We start from the raw sequence: 15,832 nt of genomic DNA, 5'->3' as shown, positions 1-15,832 counted from the left end.
GTCTTTGTTTCTGATTCCTTTCAGGGGAATTGCATGCAGACTAGACTGAAATAATACAAACTTCCATCCGGTCTGACCGCAAACAGTGTTTATTTGGGGACAGGCATCAGGACGGGGGCTGGTTTTGGCAAAGGGCGGGCATGGGAACACAGAGAAAGGGATGCTTTGAAGATATCATGAAATAAAACCCACAGAGGTATTTGATTTATTTAATTATGAAAGGAGACTTTGCAGAGAAAGAGGCCAGAATGGCCTGGTTTATAATCAATTGATAAAGAAGGATGCATTATTATATATTATCACGGGGAAGTATTGGCCAGTTTGCTTTTTCTCCCAAGGTGTGGAACTTTTATTTTGTTTTAAAAATATGATTCAGAATTCCCGTTTTGTGTGCCAAGGTATAACGTGAAGAAGTTAGATGAGCGCAAGGAGCTAATTTGTGTTGTGATGATGTGTTTTTGAAAGTTGCACTATCTAAATGTTTATATACGAGGGAACTGTTCTGTGTGGAGTTCTGTATGTTGTCTTCTCGCCTGTGGATTCTTATTAGGCCCAAGGAGCACCTGGAGTGTTCCCCATACTCACGTGAGAAAAGATGTTTGGGGTTGTAGCCTAACACATGCCAGCTTACAGAAACCAAGGCAGTGTGACAAGAGTCTGCATCACGTAGCAGTGCGTCACCGAAGTGTTTGGAGACTTTTGGATGGAAGAGAGGAAATACTAAATCCCAGCATTTCTGATGTGTTGTGTTACTCTGCTAGTCTTAGGCTGCATATTTTATTACATTTGAACCTGACACTTGCATTTATGTACCCAGTATCATGCAGTGCTGCCCCTGTCCTCCAGCAGTGCAGTTTCTTCAGTAATTTAGAGGGTTTTTTTCACTGTAGCATGAATATACTCAGACACATACATTATTTTATGCAATAAATTGTTTAAAGTGCAAGGTGGTTATTCTTAATACTGTTGAAATACGTGACTTCTCAGTGTATTCCCGTTGTCTCTCTCCTTTTCTAGATAGCAGATAGTTCAGTTCAAGCCCAGACAGCTGGTCAGTGCTCGAGAGGCAGTGGTCCCCGCGTGGCCTGCCCGGCCTCGGTGTGCCAGGAATGCCACCAGTGGCTTCTCCATGTGCAGGAAGCCCCTGGAGAGTGAATGAGAGAACACCATGGTGCAGAGCACAATAACAAGCCGTTGCATGTCACTCTCGAAGGAGTGCGGTGTTCAGGACCCACCGGAGCTCCCAGGGGAGTTTCCTTTCCCTGGGCAGTGGTGGCCAGAACTGGACAGTTACCAGATAGTGCAGGGCGGGGTCGGGGGGAGGCATGACCATAAGAGCACAGGATAAAAAGCACAACATGCAGTTAAAATGCAACTAGAAAGCTAATTTTAAATATTGTTAGTCTTAGCTTTAAAATCCTTGATATTTACAAACATTCGCTCTCATGTGGAATGGATAACTTCCTTCTGTGGAAGCTGCCATCTGGCCTGTCTGTCAGCCATAGCCTGAGGGTTAGGCCGCGCCATGCCCCAGGAGGGCTTGTCCACCGCTGCCGACCCTGGGCTGGCCAGGCCCCTTTGGCCTATGCATGTAGAACAATGAATGGACTGGAATGATGGCTTGGTGACTCTGATCTCCGCAGTTTTAATGCTGCGTCGGCACACGTGTGTTCGTGTCTGTTTGTGGGTCTCCAAGGTGGTTTCTCAGGGAGGTGACTTTGTGCTGTGGGCTGGGGGCTGGAGAATGTTCTGAACTAAAAGTCCTGTCGGCTGCTTCTTTCTGTTGCTTCTCTTGGTCAGTAAGTGGCTGGTTTTTGTTTTGTTTTCAGGATTGGAATCTCTATTAGATTCCTCCATTTCCCACAGTTAAGATCCACAGAACTAGTCAAACTCTTAAAAGAAGAGTGAGAGAAAATGTGAGCAGCAGTTGCAACTCAGGCATCAGACCTTATTTGAAAGTGTGTGTGCCGGGCGTTGCTGCAGGGATTCTGAGATCGGGCAGATCGCTGGGAGCCTGGACTTGGACCTGGAGGCTGCCTCTCCCATGCTGCAGGTGCTCCCGCAGTTCAGCTCACTGCCTGGGTCACAGGCCTGCACTTAAGGCAGCTGGGCATCCCCTTGGCATGAAGCCTTGACTCACCCTGTAGAGGGATGGCAGCACCTATGGGGGCTCAGGGTAAATTATGGATCAGGTGTCCTGTCAGATGCAAGAGGAGGTTGGTTACCATTCTAAGCCTCACCTGCAATTTTGATAAAGGGTGAACCCCCCACCCCTATAGCTCTAGCTCAAAATGGTTTCACAATCCTTATTGTTCTACCTGCTACAAGAAATGAGCTATGGTCAGAAACCGGTAAATTCCTTAGTCACTTTGCAAGTATATGAATGTTTTGCAGATGTCCACAGTATTGGCGAAGCAATTATTTAATTCAAATAACTTTAATCATCTTTCAGAAGAGGTTCTTCCCATTCTTCCACCCTGGAGAATTGCCCTTTGAGTTAAATAGTTATTTAAAGACACAGCCCTATCAAACCATGACTTAATGGTCCTTGAGGCTGGACCTCTGTAATGAATTAATTTAAAAGCCAAGGTCGTGAATTGAATTAATAGTCAATTTCCTTTGCCACGGGGAGAAGGTGATCCATAGCTTCTTGGAAAGTGACCGCCCTGTTTGCACAGCATTGCCCCTCACTGGCTCTGTGCAGGTCAAGGGGTGCCGTGCGGAGGCAGCTTGTACGGGGGTGAATGTTCAAGAAGATCACGTGCTTGGGGGACACAAGGGTCTGGCTTGGGAACCAGATTTAGACAATCTGTGGTAGGTTTATTATTTCAGTAGGGTGTTAAAAATAAAGAATTGTATCGTTCAAAGGAGCAGTGGGTGGGAAGGGGTCCTCCCGGGCATCCTGCTGTGACGTTCCCATCCATTGTCTTGGGACTTCCAGGAGCATGAAACCCAAGCCATGTTGAATCCCATTTCTAGGAACACAGTTTTCAGGAGTATATTTGCTTTTGCAGAAAGTCTACTGTTCTTGAGTCACCAAAGCAGTCCTTAGTACAAGAGATTTTGCTAAACAAATTATGTACTTAAGTAAAAGTTGCTCCATTCTTTGTGTACCTGACGAAAATTTAGTGTTAAAGGAGCTTGGCAAGGAGGCCCTCTGATCTTCACCACCATATATGCATATGGACACCCAGCCCACAAGAAATTTCAAGATAGCCAAAGAGCATAGCTAATGAAACTTTACGAAGACTTGTCATGAGGACTACATTTGTATCCACTGATTGTAGCTCAAACTCTTGGGAGAGCACAGGGGCAGATGGCAGGCCTTCAGAAGCACCCACATAGGAATGTGGCACACAGATGACGGTGTCCGTCTTGGGCTTCTGAATATCTTCATTGATCTTCTTTGCCTGTACTTTGTAAGAATGGGACAGGCTCACATGCATGCGCTGCTAGAGAGCTGTTCTGACCTAGAATCCAGTCAAATGGCAGCCTTCCCCTTGGAAGCAGAGTTGCCCCTGGACAAGGCTCAGTCACCTTCCATCCAGTTGCTTTTCTAAGGACTGCCTGTAGGAGGTTCCTGGGGTCGGGGCCTTGGAGGCAGGGCCAGGGGCTGTTCCCCAGCACGCTCCAGCTGTGTTTGCTGGCCTGGGGCCCCTGCTTGAGGCTTGCCGCTTAGAGCGGCAACATTAACTGCATGTCGTTTGGTATCCCTTTCATTTTTCTTCAGATTCCCAAAGCTCAGCAGTGTGCAAAGGAAAAAAAAAAAACTGGGAAGGACACTTGGTTTTTGTTAACTTTTTGATTTTGTCTGTGTGACTAAAGCAAGACATATGCCCATGCTTGGCACCAGGCAACCCCCCCCCAAGCCCGCCTCCTCGCTCTGCCAGCGTCCCCAATCATCGCTGAATGGCCGTGATACAGGCTTCGTTCTGCTGACATTCACCCAGATCACCTTGGCCTTGGTGAACCTAAATAAAATGACACGACTGGGGGACGGGCTGGTGGGTGTCCCCTCCTTAGTGTGAGCAACACTGTAGGTACCAGTTGCCCATCCAAGTCACAGATGAAGAAAGTGCTTTCACCCCAGATCACAAAAGTTAGTCTCAGCAGCTTTGCTGCTCCCCTGATGCCAGCTGCCAGAGCCTGGCCAGAGGTCAGTGACGGACTGTGCGAAATACCTGCCTCACCATAGCCTACAGTTTTCAGGAAACAAGATTTCAGCTGAGGTTAGTTTACTACCCAAAGTACTGCATCTTTTGCATAGTTTAAGTTTGTAATTTACTGCCAGGGTTAGACAGTTGTTTGCTGCTGTTGCTGCTGCTGCTTCCCAGGCCGGCTGCATCAGGAAGCTGGTGTGTGTGAGCCGAATGCCTTGCCAAGAAAGCGCTGCCTTCCTTTCATCCTCTTTCCTTCCTCTGCGTGTGCTTGTCTGTGTGCAGTGTGGTGGGGGTCCCGACGCACTACTCGCATGTCATGTCGCCCATGGTGTTCCAAAGAGCTCTGCATGCCAGTCGCTTTGAAGCCCCCACGGGGTCTTGTGCTGACATCAGCAGACCCAGGAACTGAGCCCCCACTGCCGCACTCTGCTCCCACCTTTGTTGTGCCTCACTTACAATGGTGCTTTTTCAGTTGTCTGTCTTCTGTTTTTATTTGTAAGGTGCTGTATATAACTTGAATATATTATGCACATATCCTACCCAATGGGTAGAACAAAAAAATTGTTAATACTGTAATATAATGTATAGATACCGATTTTAACAGAAATGGCATAGAATTTGTGAATGCCTATGTGCTTTGTCCTCTTTTGTAAGGAAATTTGCAAATGGATGCATACAGATAAAAGTCTATGTAGTTTATTTTCCTATTAAATATCAATATTATAACACAAGGGAAAGAAGTCTGAACAAGCAAGCCACTGTTTATGACCAGCATATGTATAGCAATTGAGAGTTGCACCTTTGCTGTGAAAACCCTTAAAAAAAAAAATCCTACAGCTTTTTGGTTGCCATTAGATGCTTCTCATTTTAATCTCTTCAGTGATGCTCAGTTGGACCAGTGTAACAGAAAAATTTTTGCAACTTGTTTTATGAAAAGATACTATGTTGTAGAATAACGAAGATGTCAAACCCCAGAGAAAAGTGCACATGTCGTTAAAATTGCAAAACTAATGTCCCGGTTAAGTAAATCAGGCTGCAGAAGAGGACTTTGTTCAGTACAGAGGCCTTGTTGGCCATCTGTGTCCCTAGTCTCTCTGTGCCTTTTTCTTTGACAAACCGAAGCTATGGAGCCAATGAACCAATGGGTTTGTAGGGAAAAAGTATCTCAGGAAAAACAAAAACACTTAGGAGAAGACCCCACTTTTAGAAAAACTTGTTTTCTTTTGGGTTATCATTAGCAGAGAATTAGCTATCAGCCAGCCAAGTGAAGAATCTTCTATCCATTCCTGTTGGCGTCTCGTGGTGATCTTGACAAACTAGGTTTTGCCAGCGGTTAGGGATTATGTTTTCAGTTGCATGTTCTGTCACACCTCTTACGCAGCATCTATCCTTCCAGCTCAGTGTTAGCCTCTGTTAGGACCTCTGCATTTATTTTCAAATATCCTGATACTAAAGAAAGAAAAAGAAAAGCCTAGCACATTTTTGCTAAAACCACTGAACCATGGGTGTGCACATCCTTTCTGGTGTTGTCCGTAAAGGCAGTCAGTGAAGTTTTGCCCATCTGATCCACAGTTCCACTCTATTCTGTCACCAGAATAATAAATTTCATGTTTTTTATTTGCTCTGTGGTGTATGTTCTGATTTTGAAAACACAAGAGAATCATGCCCTTATCCTCCAGAAAGCAAATTATTACCGATTATCCTTAAACTGAAAACACCTCTACAATGCAACTCTTGATGCTGAAGGACTAAAGACCAGCCCTTCTCTAACTGTTCTGAAAGGGCATGACAAGATAGTTAACCTCATGGGTGCTCTGTCCTGTCCAGCCCCCACCGTCTGCGCCCCTTGTGTGTCCTGCAGGGGCCCCTCGTGCTTCTGGTTCAGCATCAGGAGACAAGGCTCACTGCTGTCAGGAGCAACACTTCCACCCTTCCAGGTTCCATCTCTTGGGAGAACTGTTGCGCATGAGTGTCATCAGAGAATGTTCTAGACTCAGAGGTACTAAAGTGTGTTACCGCACCATTGCTTCCTTTCTACAGAACTGAGGCTTAAACTTTACTGTTAATGATACTGGTTTATTTTAATGTGCTTGTCAGTATATTGCTATTTTTCATTTCATGGCTTTCAAAAATCACATTTTCTAATTGTATTTGTCTAGTTTAAAGCTATTTTAAAACGTGTAAAACACTATTCACAGCATTTAGTTCATTTAATTTTTATTATAAAGCAGCCTACTAAAAAAGTACAAACTGTATGTGAACTTTTCAGTAGTTCATGTGAGCTCTGATAATCAGAAGTCATTAAAGTGTTTAACAGCTATTTGTGCTTACTTTTCAGAATAATTTCCAGTTATACACAGAGAAATATTTCCAACTGTTGTGTATCTGCCTCTTTTAACTGAGCAATGGTGATGTAGTTCTTAGACCTAAGGTCTGTAATTGCAATACTTTTAAAGATGTTGCTCTAAGTGCTGTTAGTTATGAAATCAGCTTTTTCTGCTTGTTCTTAGTGCTGTGGTCAAACCATAGCATAAAATCATTAAAAATAATCAGTGATATACATGTGTCTCCTATTTTTCTTTCTTGTAATCTTTCAAAGACAAAGCACATTATGTGGGGGGAGAAAACTACACGTGTTTTAAAACCCGGTCTCAGAGAAACATTCAGGGATTTTCCTCAAGTCTCATCCTGGGAGAAGCCATTGAGAACTGCTTCACTGGAGCCCAGGTGCCTGAGGAGGGGACAGATGCCTCAGAGGTTTAGTTTCTTGGCATTGGAAGTTTTCAGTCTGTGATCATGTAGCAAAAGGACTCTAAAATTTCCTTCATTGAGAGATTATAAACTTTCCTCATGGACAAAGTTCTGCACAGGAAGGAGGGGGTTGGGAGCTTGAGATGCCTACTTGATCCTGTTCACTAAACCCTGGAGTGTGCCTGTCACAGCAGAGAAACAGCTCCCTCCAACTCTCCCTCTGCCACAAGGAGTCTATACCAAGAGTCAAGTGGTAGCTGTCTCTGTGTAAGGTTCCCTGAAAGCAAAAGCTGAGCTGAGGATCTCCATGAGGGTAACTTGAAGGGTACCCTTGTCTGGGAGCTGTTCCCAGAGGATGAAGCAGGTAATGAGAGACAAGGGAGACAAAGTGTTCACGCTCATTTCCACTGTAGGCAATTGGGGCTCAGGATGGTGCCAAGAAGCAGGGGAGGTAGGGAGACGGACCATTCTCCACTATTGAGGGTTGCCCTTTGGGGTTATCTTCCCAGCCAGTCGCCCTGGGTGAGAACTGAAGACTTCTGAAGAAGCCCTAAGGCAGAAAAATCCAGACACCTGTGGTCTGGAAGCTGCCAGCAAGCCCAGAAGCTGTCCCTCCTGGCTGGCGCTGAAATGACAATGGCCACAGAGCACTGGAGTGGAGTTCTCATGCCTCTGCCACAGTCACACCACATTCAAGTGGGTCCTTGGAAGAGCCAGGCACTGCTGGCTGGGGAGAGAAACACCCAGTTCTGGACCCACAGTTTTCCCAGCTAGGCCTATACTTAGCACAGGACATGAACAGAACCTAACACCTCCTCTCCGTGATGATCTCTCCTTCTGCAACTTCCTTGTGTCCCACCCTGGGGACCTGGGGAGTTATCTGCTGTTCTTCAGTGCTGCCAGCACGTGCCTGCCTTGGACCCCAAACCTTTCCAATCTCCCGCTTCCTTTGACCAACTTAATTCTGTACATTAGCTTGTTTGTGAAACAGTAGAGCTGCTGGCTGCTAAGCAGAGCACTGGATAATCACACTCCTCAGGCTGCCCTCTCCCTGCCCCCTTAAGGGAACATTTGGAAACACAGGGTGTCCTCTTCCAGAGATCCACTCATAGTGAGCCCTGGAATAAAACACCGCATTTCTGACTCTCCATGATGATACTTGCACATAACAGTCTATAATGAGTCTGTTACTTAGAACATCATAATTAGATTGCTCATTATGCTGTTTTGCTTTGAATGGATTCTAATTTAAATGTTCATTTTAAAATAGCAGCCAAAAAGTAAAAATTTAGCATTTGCGAAGTTCTTTGTTTTAACATCATGTTTCTGTTCAGACTGTAGCTTTTACAAACCTCATTCGCCCTATTTCACATACTCTTCTAAAAAATCAAGTGTCAATGCTACAGCTGTAGTCATTTGAACACAGCACAGTGTGACTGAAATGCAGACTTTCAAAATGCCTTACCAGGATGCATGTATATATATTTATAGACAATTGTATACAGGAGCTCCTGTATAACTTACCTGTTTACAAAGCCATTTGCATTTAGAGTTGTGCTGTGGCTACTGTTACCATGCATCTGTAAGCATGCTTTGAAACTGGAGTACAAAGGTCAGTCTCTAGACTGTGGTGGGCCAGGTGACCCCAACCCCTCCTCGTCTGCTCTCTGCCCTGAGCTGCTGCAGAGTGAGGGCACTGTCACTCCCATCTCTGGCATGGACTCTGTGACGATTTGGCATCTGTCCCTCCTCTGAGATTTCCTACTTACAATTAAAGGGAAGCACAGGCTTTGGAGCCTACAGACCTGTAGGTTCAAATAGCCTTATCTCAAATTAATGTACCTGATGGGCAGTTGTTTTTAAATGTTACCTGTCCAACAGGAATGCCCATGGGAAGCCGGGAGAATGGAGTGTGCTTGCCACGAGGGGCTCTCGATGAAAGGAGCTGCTATTGTTACAACACCCATATTCTAGATTTAACTTAAAAACATTTTGCCCAATTACTATAGACCTGTAGACAGCACTTTGCCTTGGAATGCTGTCTACACCAACCACTGCAGCTTAAAATGCCAGTGAAAGAAACAAGCACCAGAGTAAATTAAAGGAGAAATTTAAAATTTTTTTGAGGGACCCCTGGGTGGCTCAGTCAAGCATCCAACTCTTGGTTTCAGCTCAGGTCGTGATCTCATGGTTTGTGAGTTCAAGCCATGTGTCAGTCTCCATGCTGCCCGTGTGAGTCCTGCTTGAGATTCTCTCCCTCCCTCTCTCTCTCTGCCCCTCCCCTTTCTCTTGCTTTCGCATTCTCTCTCTCAAAGTACACTTTTTTTTTAAATAAAAGTTTCTTGAGACAATCAAAAATGGAGACAAAAAATATCAGAATCTACAGGATGCTGCAAAAGCGGTTCTAAGGACATTCATAGCAATAAACACCTACATTAACAAGCAAGAAAGATACCAAATAAACAACCTATACCTCTAGTCTTAAGGAACTAGAAAAAGAACAAAGTGAGCCCAAAGTTAGCTGAAAGAAGGAAATAAAAATCAGAGCAGAAATAGTGAAACAGAGAATAGAAAAACAACAGAAAAGCTTAACCAAACTAAGAGTTGGCTCTTAGAAGAGATAAACAAAATTGACAAACCAAGAAAAAAAGAACAAATCAACAAAGTTGCAAAATTATAAGTGAAAAGGGAAACTGATACCACAGAAATTCAATCATAAGAGGCTACTCTGAGCAACCATACGCCAACAACTTAGACCACCTAGAAGAAAGGAAAAATTCTTAGAAACATACAACCCACTAAGACTGAATCAGGAAGAAACAGAAAATCTGAACAGACTACTAGTAAGGAGATTGAATCAGTAATAAAAAAATGTCCCAACAAAGAAAAGCCCAGGGCCAGATGGCTTCACTGGTAAATTTTACCAAACATTGAAAGAAGTAACCCCATTCTTCTCAAACTCTTCCAAAAAAACTGAAGAGGAGAGAATACTCCCAAACTCATTTTATAAGGCCAACATTACCCTGATACCAAAGCCAGATAAGGACACTAGTAGAAAATAAAATTACAAGCCAATATCCCTGATGAAGAGAGATGCAAAAATGCTCAGCAAGATATTAGCAAATCAATTCAGCAGCACTAAAAGGATCATTCACCGTAATCAAGTGGGATTCATCCCTGTGATGTAAGGATAACTCAACAGAGGGAAATTAACCAATGTGACACATCACATTAATAGAAGGAAAGAAAATCGTATCATCTCAGGAGATGCAGAAAAGGGATTTGACAAAATTCAAAATCTGTTCATGGGGTGCGTGGGTGGCTCAGTTGGTTAAGCATCAGGTCATAATCTTGCAGTTCGTGAGTTCCAGCCCTGTGTCCGGCTCTGTGCTGACAGCTCAGCTTCGGATTCTGTGTCTCCCTCTCTCTCTACCCCTCCCCCACTCACGCTCTGTCTCTCCCTCTCTCAAAAATAAACATCAAAAACATGTATTTAAAACAAATCTGTTCATGATAAAAACACTTAAATTAGGCACAGAAGGAACACACCTTATAATAAAGGGCATATGTGACAAGCACACAGCTAACATCATACTCAATGGTAAAATGTTGAAAGCTTTTTGTCTAAGATTGGGAATAAGACAAAGTTGCCACTCTCACCACTCCTATTCAACACAGTACTGGGAAGTCCTAGTTAGAGCAGTCAGGCAAGAAAAAGAAATAAAAGTTATCAGAATTGAAAAGGAAGAAATAAAATTGTCTCTATTTGCAGATGCCCTGATTTTATATATAGAAAATCCTAAAGTCACAACCAAAAAATTGTTAGAAGCAATCAACAAATTCAGTAAAGTTACAGGATATAAAATTAACACACAAAATCAGTAACATTTCTATATACTAACAATGATTTTTTTTCTTTTAGTTTATTTATTTTGAGAGAGAGAGACAGAGTGAGCAGGGGAAGGGCAGAGAAAGACTTTGAGGGACAAAGAGAATCCCAAGTAGGCTCCATGCTGTCAGTGCAGAGCTGGATGCAGGGCTTGAACTCAAAAACTGTGAGATCATGACCTGAGCTAAACCAAGAGTCAGATGCTTAACCAACTGAGCCACCCAGGTGCCCCTAACGATGAACTTTCTGCTACCAATAATGAACTTTCTGAAAAAACAATGAAGAAACTGATACCATTTATAATAGCATCAAAAACAATAAAATACTTAGGAATAAATTTAACCAAGTAGGTAAAAGATCTCTACTCTGAAAACTACAAGACACTGGTAAATTTAAGAAGACACAAATAAATGGAATAGCATCCCATGTTCACGGACTGGAAGAATTATTATTAGTAAAATGTCAATACTACCAAAAGCCATCTATAGATTTAATGCAACCTTTATAAAATTTCCAATGGCATTTCTTATAGAAATAAAAACCCTCCTAAAATCTAGATGGAACCACAAAACAAAAACAAAAACAAAAACAAAAACCCAAATACCCAAAAGAAATCCTGGGAAAGAAAGAACAAAGCAGGAGGCACCACATCTCCTGATTTCAAGCCACACCATAAAGTTATAGCCATTAAAACAGTATGGTGCTGACATAAAAACAGACCAATACACCAATGGAACAGAATCAAGAGCCCAGAAATAAACCCAAGCATATATGGTCAACTAATATTTGACAAGGGAGTCAAAGACACACAATGGAGAAAAGATAGACACCATGGTAAATGGTGCTGGGAAAACTGGATATTCACATGTGAAAGGATAAAACTTGACCTCTATCTTATGCCACTCACAAAAATTAATTCTAGATAGATTAAAGGCTTACAATCTAAAACCATGAAATTCTTAGAAGACACAAGATAAAAGCTCATTGGCAGAGGACTTTGTAATGATTTTTTGGAAGTCACACCTAAAATGTAAGCAACAACATAAGATACAAACAAGTGAAACTAAATCAAACTAAAAAGCTTCTGCACAGCAAAAGAAAACCATCAACAAAATGAAAAGCCAACCTACTGAATGGGAGAAAATATTTACAAACCATATAGCCGGTAAGAGGTTAATATGCAAAATATATAAAGAACTCCTACAACTCCATAACAAAACAACCCAATTAGAAAATGGGCAAAGAACTCCAACATTTCTCCAAAGAAGATATATGAAAGCTCAACAGGTACATGAAAAAATGCTCAATATCACTAGTCATTAGGGAAATGCAAATTAAAATCACAATGAGATATCATGTCACACCTGTTAGAATGGCCATCATCAAAAGGACAAGAGACAATTAGTACTGGCAAGGATGTGGAGAAAAGGGAACCCTCATGCACGGCTGGTGGAACTGTGAATTGGAGCAAGCCACTATGGAAAACTGTATGGAGGATCCTCAAAAAATTTTTATTTAAAAAAAATTTTTTTAACATTTATTCATTATTGAGAGATAGAGACTGAGCATGAGCAGGGGAGGGGCACAGAGAGGGGGAGACACAGACTCCGAAGCAGGCTCCAGGCTCCAGGCTCCGAGCTGTTAGCACAGAGCCCGATGCGGGGCTCGAACTCAAACCGTGAGATCATGACCTGAGCTGAAGTCGGACGCCCAACCGACTGAGCCACCCAGGCGCCCCTGGATCCTCAAAAAATTAAAAATAGAACTAGCATATGATCTAGTAATCCCACTTCTGGGAATATATCCAAAGGAATATATGAAAACATTAACTCAAAGATATATGCACCCCTATGATCCTAGCAGAATTATTTACAATAGGCAAGACATGGAAACGACCTAAGTGTCCATCAATGGATGAATGAATAAAGATGGTGGGGTGGCGGTGGTGCTAATGTATGCATGCACACACAGTGAATATTATTCAGCCATTTAAAAAAAAAAAAAGGAAATCCTATCACATGCAACAACATGGATGGATCTTGAAGGTATTTTGCTAACTGAAATAGGTCATAGAAAAACAAACTATATGATCTTACTTATACGTGGAATGTTAAAAAGCAACCAACCAACAAAACCCTACCAAAGTGATAGAAAAAGAGATCAGGTTTATAGCTTACTGGTGGGGGGGGGGTAGAGTATAGGGAGGGGAATTAGAGGAAGCTCGTTCAAAAGGTACAAACTTACAGTTATTAGATAAATTAGGCACTAGGATGTACTACACAACCTGATGACTGCAGCTAACTCCGCCCTATGATAAGTTTTTAAGAGTGTTGTCTCTCATCACTTTGTTTTTTCTTTTTATTCTGTCCACATGAGATGATGAATGTTAACTAAACCTATTGTGGGGAGCATTTCACAATATATACAAATCAAACCATCATGCAGTACACCTTATAGAGTGATGCATATCAATTATGTCTCAATAAAACTGGAGAAAAATAGTCACTGATTTTAATGCTCTGGCAACTAGTACAATGTAGGTTTGAAGTATCCAATGTCAAGGTAAAAACTAAATCACCAGCCCTAAAATTTCCTTCCCATAGGTTTTATGTAAAACACATGTTTCTTCCTACGTTATTATAGACATATACAGATTTTCTGGTTAATGAACCACATTGCAGGGCAGGGAACAGGGTGTGTGTGTCTCTTATAGTCTTAGAAACAAAATGTGGAAACCCCAGGAAAGAATAGTTTGGTGCTCTCCATTTCTCACTCTGATGTTTCTTTCTCCATGGGCTAGTCTCTGCCTGCCAGTGTTTCAGCCAAACACAGCAACAGAGGCAGTGAGGCCAGATGTGGCAACCTGCCCAGTGCTCTGCATTCTGACAGAGGGGCTGCTGCCCATGAACAAGAGCATATCTGGTTCTCAACACCTTTGCTGTTCAGCTGTGAAGGATGCATGTGTGCTATGTGAGTGATGGAAGGACACAAGGCAAATGCAGCACAGCAAGTTTTAGACTATCAGGTCCACTAATGTCTGAACACGTCTCTCTGCACAGAAAGTATATAACAAGACAACACTGTGAAGAATACAGCTTTTCTCTGCAACACCATACTGCATAACCGCTCACTGGTGTATGATGTGCCAGGGTTTAAATTTGGTCATTTTCCTGGGACTCAGTAAAGCCAACCTCTGTCCTTTGGTGAAACCTGTTCTTAATGAGGGATATACTGAACTTATCAGTGCTAAAAATTTCCACAAATGCCAGCTTATGATCGCTTCAGATATTCCAGTGATAGGCACCCAAGTAAATGGAAAATTCCAATCTGAGCTGGCTCTAAGTATGCAACAGATACAGGCTCAGACATCATGACCACTAATGCAACCCTCCACACAGGAACAAGAGGAAAAAGCAAACTCCCTTTTACCAAGGGGATAATGTGGGATTTCCTAAGGTCAAATCCTCTTTGGATATATGAAATATTAAATGTGCAGATGTATAAAGACTAGATCTAATTACCGAAGTTTTGATTACTTGCTCTCCAGTATGGATTTAGGTGTTTGAAATTAGCTACTAACTGCTTTGCCAAAGTCAACCTGGATAGCAATAAGATGCCAGCATTGCCTAGCCCTGGGCAAATCTTCCTGTGTCACATGCTGAGGGAAATGAAGCTGGAGCACAAGAAAAGAAGCAATGTTTCTTTTCTGTAACCAAATATGAAATAATGGAATAGCTACTCTTTCCCCTTCCTGCCACTTTAAAGAGAGAAGGATGAAAATCGTAGACTGAAAGAATTAAAGAAAAATTATAAAGTTAAAAGCCAAAAGAAGATGGAAGGCATCAGCAGAAGAGAGGGTAAAGAATGTTAATAAATGAGCTTTAGCTTCAAAAATACAAAAAATTTCAGAAGACCCAAAGCATGGACTTGCTTTATTTTCATGCCTGGCACAAAACTAAATAAACTGAAAGTTGGGATCTGAATTCCAGACCCAGCTCTCCTGTGCCTTTCTTCAATTAAAAAATACTGGTTTCAGGGTGCCTGGGTGGCTCAGTTCGTTGGGCGGCTAACTTTGGCTCGCTCAGGTCATGATCTGACGGTCTGTGAGTCCGTGGGTTTGAGCCCTGCATCGGGCTCTGTGCTGACAGCTGAGAGCCTGGAGCCTGCTTTGCGTCCTGTGTCTCCGTCTCTCTCTGCACCTCCCCCACTCGCTCTCTCTCTCTCTCTCTCTCTCGCTCTCAAAAATAAACATTAAAAAACTAAAAAAATACTGTTTTCAGTTCTAAAATGACCCACTAAAAGCAAAATTCTAATAAACTTCGCTGCAAGCCTTGGTTACATGACTCGAAAAACTCCTATTAATCTAAAATGCTTCCAAAAGAGTTACTTAATGATCTAGATTTCTCAATGAAAGCTGCATTAGGTTTTGTGGACAAAAGTGTTTGGTGATATTTCAACTTTTTTGGGACACTATTAAACTTGTCCCTTATTTCTGAACCAAAAGAAGTAACTTTAATTATGACACACCATATCCTGCATCCTCTTTAACGGCCGAATAAAAAAGTGTGTGTTGATGGAACACCATGGCAACCAAGCCCTGTAATTCTATCTCCAGAGGTAACTGAAGGGCAGTCAGAGCCATGGATATTTGAAGACTTCACAGACCTCGCTTTTAGCACCCTTTGCATAAGGGAGAACAAAAGCAGCCACTATTCTTAGGAAAGTAAAAGCAATGATGACAATTAAGTCACCACATTAAGCATCCAAAGAAAATACTGACTCATATTCAATAAAACGCAAATTAATTAAAACATGCTTCAATCATTATAGAATTTCAAATCTACTACTTAGAGGTTCATAAAAAGTAATAGCTAAAATATTTGTGTACATTGAGAAAATGCTATATGATTCTTTAAAAAATGTAATTTAAGGAGCTAAAACATCTAATTGGCAAAAGGGAAAATAGAGATTTGCCATAATTTCCTATGTCACATGCTTAGAGTAACATTTAAGGAATTATCAAAATAGAGTA

This window comes from Lynx rufus, unplaced genomic scaffold, assembly GCF_022079265.1.
Source record: "Lynx rufus isolate CCGP_SWC_20201006 ecotype Redwood Valley unplaced genomic scaffold, mLynRuf1.p SCAF_29, whole genome shotgun sequence".
NCBI lineage: Eukaryota > Metazoa > Chordata > Mammalia > Carnivora > Felidae > Lynx > Lynx rufus.
The sequence above is the reverse complement of the archived record's forward strand: the minus strand, read 5'-3'. Positions refer to the sequence as shown.